The following is a 7970-nucleotide window of genomic DNA, read 5'->3' on the forward strand; positions in this document are numbered from 1 at the left end:
AATCGTCAATGCCCCTTTCTGTTTATTATTATTTTTATTTATTTATATATTTATTTTAGGCGAGGCGACCCTTGATTGACCTCACAGATTGCAAAGACCTTGTCAGTTTTTAATCTTTACTTTTTACACCTACAGCAAGCACCTAGTCTTCCTAGGTGGTCTCCCATCCAAGTACTAACCAGGCCCGGCACTGCCCCTTTCTAGTTTGAGGCTTGACCTTTTTGTGCAGGAAAATGTCTGCCTCTCTTACTCTCCATCTATTTTTTTTTTTTTTTTTTTGGTTCATTTAAAGGCCAATGAAGATCCTACTTAGGGCTAATAAATCCAAGTAGTGTGGAAGCACTTGAAACAAGTATAACAACTTCACATTTGATTAAATGCCCTCATCTTCCAGGCCCAGAGCCCTACCAGCTTCCTCTCTTGACTTCTAGGTACTCTTTTCTTCAAGCTGCAAAGATTTTAAATATTTTAATCTTATCAATTTTGTTTCTCTGCTGTTTCATTTCTCGTAAAGTACTATCATGTTTGACCTTATCAGAATAAACACAGTATCTCAAGTAATGAAAGGTTAATTTGCCTTTGTGAGTCCTTGGAATCCTAACCACACTGAGAGCATTGTTGCTATGGGGACAGAGTCCTCCAAACAACTTAAAATGAACTTTTTTAACATCCTGTTTGTAAATCGAGGGTTTCTTGTATGGATAATTATGGTCCTCTTTTTTTGTATTATGTAGTTTATGTTCTAATTAGATTGAAATGGAGGCATTTGCACAATATGTTGTCAAATCTCACCCTGAAAATTACCTAGCAACAGGTAATAACTAGCACCTATGGAAAGCATTTATTATAAACCACTCTGCTGTGCTAAGCATTTTGTTCACATTATTTGGCTTAGTCCTCCTGACAGCCCTGAGTTAGTTTTGTATCTGGTTTGAACAGAAGGAACCCCGTGCTGGGCATCAGTTAATCAAGGTGTCACACAGCTGGAAGCCGTGACCTTGGGATCTCTACCCACAGGTGTCCAGCTGCAGAGCCCGCTCTTGGCTGTGATTCGTCCACTTTTTTATAAAAACTAAGATGTCCAAATATTTATTTCTGGACTACCTGGGAATCATCAAGCCACTACCTCGAATCTTGAAATTCAGTTTCAAAAGGCTGATTTTGCATTTTCATTAAAACATGACCTAAATTAAATAATAAACATGCTTGATGCGAATTTTAATTCATAATTGAAACTATTCAGGGCTGCTAAGAAATGTGAGCTCCTGGACTAGCGCCTTTCCCTCCTCCCCCCACCCTCCGCCCCCAAGTAGGTTATTTGAAAACAACTATAGAAACAAATGAAGTTCAGTTTCTCAAATGTTTGCCTTCACATAACCGCAGGGAGTACTGGCTACTGGTTTTCACATCTGTTTCCTTGGTAACACCCCCATCATTTCTCACACAAAAATTATCCCTTGAGACCCACCTCGGAGGGAAAACATGTCCTTCCCCCAGTGACCTATTTGCTTACTATTTTGTCAGGTCACTTTATTTAAAAAGGAAAAGAGATGACGAGTACAGAAGCGTTAAGGTACCCAGGCAGCATCACCTGGAATCTAAGTTTCCCATTAATGATATTAAGTGTCTATGCTTTTAGCTTCAGCCTCTTTAAAACTCTTTATTTCACTGAATGAAAATTGGCAGCGAGGGTAGGGATGTGTCACTGCCCAAAATCAAAACCAGAGGGATTGGGATTGAACATTACACTCATTGACCCTGCAAATCATTTTGGAAATTGGAAAGGAGTTTGTTTCTACAAGTCGAGCTAACTGTTAAAAGAATCAATTCTAATGCTTTGCTCTCACACACTGAGGCTTTCACCAAGAGAGGAACCTCCAGACATCTGCCTAGGACTAGAGTAACACAGATACAGAACATCTGCATCTCTGCATCCCTGGTACCACTGGTCAAATGTAATTTTTGTTGCTCTCTCCTTGAGCAAGGCCAAAACATGCTTATATACCACATACATGTGCATGTCATGTAGATGCTACCCTGCTTTATGGTCATAATGTTGGTGCTATATTTATAGTTTTCTACTTTGTAGACACGTTTTGACCAATTAATTAATTATATTGGCGAATGGCAAAATGTCTACCTTCCAAAGAGGACCATTATTGTTTCCAAATAAGAATAGCCTGGATTCAGGATCAACACATTTAGGAGCATTTAGCAGCAAGTAACAAAAAGCACAGCCCTGTAAGTGAAAGGGGTCTGTATTGCTTCATAAAGCAAGAAGCCCCAGGGGAGAGTGGCTTCAGGGAAAGTGGATGCCACACCACAAGACCTTCAAGGGCCCAAGTTTTATCATGTTGGTGCATCTCATGGAAGAGAATGCCTTCCTCCTTCCCTTTGTCTCTTGGAAAGTGAAGAAAATGTTTTCCCAAAAGTGTTTCTACTCCCACTGACCATGCCTCAAGCAATCCTTGGCAAGTGACAGATTGAGCACTGTGATTCTCATCTATCAGTTGTCAGAACTTGAGGATTTGAGGTGCTTCTCTAATGGGTAGAGACCAAGGATGCTGCTAAACATTCTGTAATGCACAGCATAGCCACCACCACAAAGAATTACTCAGCTCCAAATGTCAACAGTGCACGTGGGGAAACCCCAGCTCACCCCACTCATGATTCACCCTGTGCCTGGTATGAGGTGTACCCTAAGAGCCCCTGGATGCTCGGGGGAGGGGAGACAAAGAACAAAACCAGGATTTTATCAGAAAGAAAAGAGTAGTTATTGGGTGGACAGCCTACAATGTCATAGATCTCTTAGCTATAGCTTCTGGGTTACAAATTGTAACACTGGAGATGGTTAAATAAGAGATTAGCTGGCTCTCATCCTTGGCTGCACATTAGAGTCACCTGGGGAGTGTTTCCAAAACCCATAACCAGGGAACACCCAGACCCACCACATCAGAATCCCCGCAGGTGGGTCCAGACAATGAGTTGCTTTAAGTTCGCATGTGCATCAAGGCTGGAAACTGCATTCGAGAATGACTGTCCACTGCTGCTCATCAGTGATGTAATTCGCCAAGCAAATTAGATAGGGTTCTGCCAACCTTCTGTCAACCCAGCTGACACTCCTGACTTAGGCAGTCGAACCTGGCACACCTTATCTCGCAATCAATTCAATTCATGTGTCTTTTTTGCTTCAATGACTGCATGGTGCGACCACAGTTTGAATAAAAGGATGTCTGATTCCCTGACAGGTGATGTCTTGTTAACCAGATTCAGCTTCAGGTTTACCTCACGTTTCTGATCGCCTGCCCCGCTGCAGGCACAGGGCGAGGTGCCTTCAGCTGCATTGTCTCATTAACTCCTCAGAACCTTCAAAGGCTTATTGACATCAAAAAGCTTTGCAGCTGGAATTTTTGCCCCTTTAATCATCCTTCAAAAAAGCCATCCTATACCATTGCTCTGGTTTTATTATCTCTTATCTTTTATAGGCCTTTAGAAGTTACCATCTGAGCCCTGTGACTGTTTCCAGAAAGAAACTTTAAATATTACATATCTTATAACTCAAGGCCTGTTGTGCAGAAGAAAGCCCAGTTAATTTTGACGGGCTATGGATAATCAGCAGAAGAGTCATTTTTGGAAATTTAAATAATATGGTTGTTTCTTTGATTGATACATTCTCCCTGAGAATATGCTTCAAAATCCTATTGAGGCAAAGGATAGGCCTAAATTATTTGTGGAGCGGAAGACTTGGACCAGCTTGGTACAGAAATCAAAGCTGGAAAGGCTGCAATGCAATGTCCTGAAAAGAAATCAGTCTCTCTCCTTGATAGACAAACATCCTGATGTGTGCCAAACTCAAATGTCCCACAATCAGAACCTTGTGTGCATTGGTCCCACAGTGAAGAATCTTAAACTAGCTGTCAAATTTATGCTATCTTGCTTGCAGAACTTTAAAAAGAAAGTTTATAATTACCACAGGTCGACTTGAGGGCCCGTGAGCCCTCATCACTGTGGCCAGACCTCCTATCAGAACCTTTTGTCCAAGAGGTTGATTGCATGAAACATACATCATGCCAGCATCATCAAAAGGAAATACAGTAAGATTTCTTTTCATGGGTCAATTTCATTTTCTCAAGTGCAGACAAGACTTAACAGGGATGTGTGACCCAACTTTGTCTTCCCCTTAATGAGAAGCAGGCCCCGTAGGACCTTCTGGCACAGCTGAGTCAGTATTTCTAGAATCACTGACCGAGAAAATTTTCTTCACCATGAACTCTGCCAGAAATTCCTTGGGTTTGTTCAAGCTAATCTGTATTCCAGAACAGTTCTGAACAAGATATGTTAATAATGCTTTAAGAAGTTACTGTTTGGTTAAGTCAAAACTTAAAGAACCTCTTTCTGTACTAAGTAATATAATAAACTGGGTAAGAATTCTTTGAAACTAAATTGATGTGGTAATTTGTCTGCTTTGCGCCGTATTTAACACCATTGAAATGTTACACATTTTCTTCCTTGGGAACTAACAACTGTTCTCTTCTGGATTTTATAACTTCTGCATATGACCATGTATTTGGTGTTGGCTGTGAAAGGTTTGCAATGGCATCTGGCCAGAATCACTAAAGCTCTAACAATAGACATTCTTCTGCAGTCTATTGATATCTGTTTTCCATATTTTGGTCTGAGAACAAATATTTGTTCTGCCTTAAGTTTAAACAAAACAAACATTGACAATATTTTTTCCTCCAAGAAAAACCTGTATTCCAGAACACTGAATTTGTTCAACCAAACCACTTTATGGCAGTGGTGCTTAAATCATGGTCCCCAGGCCAGCGGTGGCAGCATCACCTGGGAAACTTGTTAGAAATACAGATCCTTGGGCCCTGCCCAGACCCACTGAGTCAGAGACCCAGGGGTGGGGCCCAGCAGCCTGAGTTTTAACACACTTTCCAGGGGATTCTGTCTCAAGTGTGAGAATCAGGGCCTTATCAGTCCACGCTGGTTGTCCAATAGCCTTGGGGGTCAGACTAGTCTAAACAGAAGGAGCCCCTGGGCATCCGCTAACATGCAGATTCCAAGGCTCCTCTTTTTATATCCTGGTCCAGTACGATGGTGCCGGGGCTGGGGAGCCATGTTTTCAGTCAATTCCCCAGTGTACGAGTGTCATATATTATTACATCCTATGCAGGCATACACTGCACAGAGAAATAAGAGCACAGAAGACATGCTCCCGCTGAGTCACTCAGGCCTGGGCCCGTCGTAAGGTAATTTAACAGGAATTGATTCTTAATTACCCAGAACATCCGAGCACTGGGATGGAGTGTGACCTTTCCGGCCCTGTGAAATGAGGAGTTCGCCCTCCAGCCCAAGGAGCTGAGCGTGAAGAGCCCTCACTTCACAAAGATTTGAATCACTTTAAATCAATTTACTCCTTATTAAAATGTACTTCAATAAAAAATAATTTCAACTCTTAAGCCACAAAAGAATATCCAATCATTTAAAGCTTTCCGACTGCTTCAGTTGATTTAAAAGGTTTTAAAAAGCATGGTAAATATTTTACTAGAAGGATAAGTTATTCAATAAGAAGATTATTTATTAAAAACCAGTAATTTATTAGTTCATTTATCCTTATTTTCATGAAAGTGCATTCTTTTCATCTGGGCATGCTCTTCTTCTATTCCCACAGCAGGTTAACCTGTGAGTTGATAATTCTGTAATAACGTAAGTGTATTGAAATATAATTTAACTGATGAAACTAACAAGATTTTACTAATAACAAGAAAGATAGCTAGAAAATTGCATTCCAAAAGAACATTTGGAGGATTTTAAGCATGGGTTATATACTTAAAAAGAAATTATGCTTGCTACTTTGAAAAAAGAGCAAGTTTCTCATTTATCTTTTGAGTCATCCATCCTAAAGGAAATAACTAATATGTGACTTTTTTCCTTATTGGTAGAAAGGAAAGCTTTAAAGCTTAAGCCCAAAATTAAGATACTGAGTTCAAGTACTTATGGTCAAATATTTTATTTGGATAAAAAAAAAAGAATTAGAATAATTTCCATTGCAAACAATGACTGGCAATGACTTAAACAGTAAGGATATTTAATGACCCCATAAAATGAGAAGTCTAGAGGTAGACAGTCCTGGGAATGCTTAATTTACCAGTTCCACTCCATCCCAACTCCTGGCTGGCCGCCCTGTGTTTCTCCTGCCTTTCACCTCATTCTGGTCTATATCTTCAAGTATCACATCTGAGGACCAGCCCAGCCCCACTCCCCAAAACCTTTCTCACCCTCCCCCTCTGTGATATGTTGAAGTCCTAACACCCAGTACCTAATTAATAAATGTGACCCTTTTTTGAAAATGGAAACTTTATAGACTTAAGTTAAAATGAAGTCATGCTGGATAGGGATGGGCCCTAATCTAATGACTGGGGCCCTTTAAAAAAAAAAACAGGAGAAGAGACACAGACTGATCCACACAGGGAGAGCAAGCACCACGTGACAAACAGAGGCTGAGGCTGGAGTGATGGGTCTATAAGCCAAGGAATAGCAAAGATTGCTAGCAGCACCAGGAGCTGGGAGAGAGGAGCCTGGAACAGGTTCTCCCTCACAGCCACTAAGGTAAATGTATATTTTTCCAGCTTTCTGACTCCTCCCTGCGGGTTCCTGTAAAGATTTTTTTATATTTTGGAAAGTAGTTAGAGTATCAAGTTCCTCGTCTGCATTTCCTTGGCACCCCACATCTCCAACCAACCATCTGGGCCCAATTAGTCCTTGCTTTTTGGGAGCAGCTAGTTTCTGCACAGTTACTGTTATGCTGACACATACTTTCGGGCTCACTTTGATCTCTGCTTGGGATCTGCCATTTGCCACAGAAGCTCTGAACACCTTTTCTTTTTCCCAGCACTTAATTCATTTGGATTATCTCAGGGTGACAAGCTTGGCATTTTACAGCTGGCTTTTTTAAAGAAATCATAACTGGTATATCAAGGGTTGATTGGGTTTGGAGAAATAAGGATTTTTTTTTTCATAAGCAAATAAATTGGGCGTTAAATTAGGTCTAAAATTCATTCGAGGCTTCTAACAACTTAGGTGCTGGAAGTGATTGCTCTGGTGCTGGCAACTTCGGTAACCAAAGAGAAGCTTAAGAAAAACCAAGGAAGACTTCCGGTCAAGATGGTGGAGCAGGAAAACACTGTGCTCACCTCCTCTCATAACTGCCTCGAAATTTCAACTAAACTACGTAAAAACCATCACTGAGAATTGCCTGAAGCCTAGCTGAACAGAAGTCCTATAACTAAGGACATACCGAAGAAGCCACGTGGAGGCTGGGAGGAGTGGCGGAGATGCTGGACAGTTCAGTTCTACACCTATGTGTGGCGGTTAAAGTGTGTGTGGAGTCTAAAAACCAAAATAAATGAACCAACAAAACAGAATCAAACTTGTACAGAGAACATTTTGATGGTTGCCAGATGCGAGGAGGGTTTAGAGAAGGGGTCCGCATCCCTTGAGCCATGGACCAGGACCAGTCCGCGGTGGGTTAGGAACCGGGCCGCATAACAGGCGGTGAGCTGCCAGCGAGCGAGCAAAGCCTCATCTGTATTTGCAGCCGCTCCCCCACGCCAGCATCATCGCCTTAGCTGCACCTCAGATCATCGGGCATTAGAATCTTATAGGAGCACCGGTCCATGGTGCCGGAAAGGGTGGGGGCCACAGGTTTAGAGGACGGGTGAAAAAAATGCAAATTGCCAGTGATAAAAACAGTCACAGGGATGTAGATACAGTATAGGGAATATAGTCAATAATATTGTAATAATTATGGTGTCAGATGGGTACTAGACTTCTCAGGGGGATCACTCTGTAAGTTATACAAATCAGTACATTGTATATCAGAAACTAATATAATATTGTAGGTCAGCTGTAATTTAAAAATTATTTTTTTAAAAAGATGAAAACATCAAATTTGGGGGAAA

Source organism: Rousettus aegyptiacus, unplaced genomic scaffold (genome assembly GCF_014176215.1).
Source record: "Rousettus aegyptiacus isolate mRouAeg1 unplaced genomic scaffold, mRouAeg1.p scaffold_m13_p_14, whole genome shotgun sequence".
In the NCBI taxonomy this organism is placed as follows: Eukaryota; Metazoa; Chordata; class Mammalia; order Chiroptera; family Pteropodidae; genus Rousettus; species Rousettus aegyptiacus.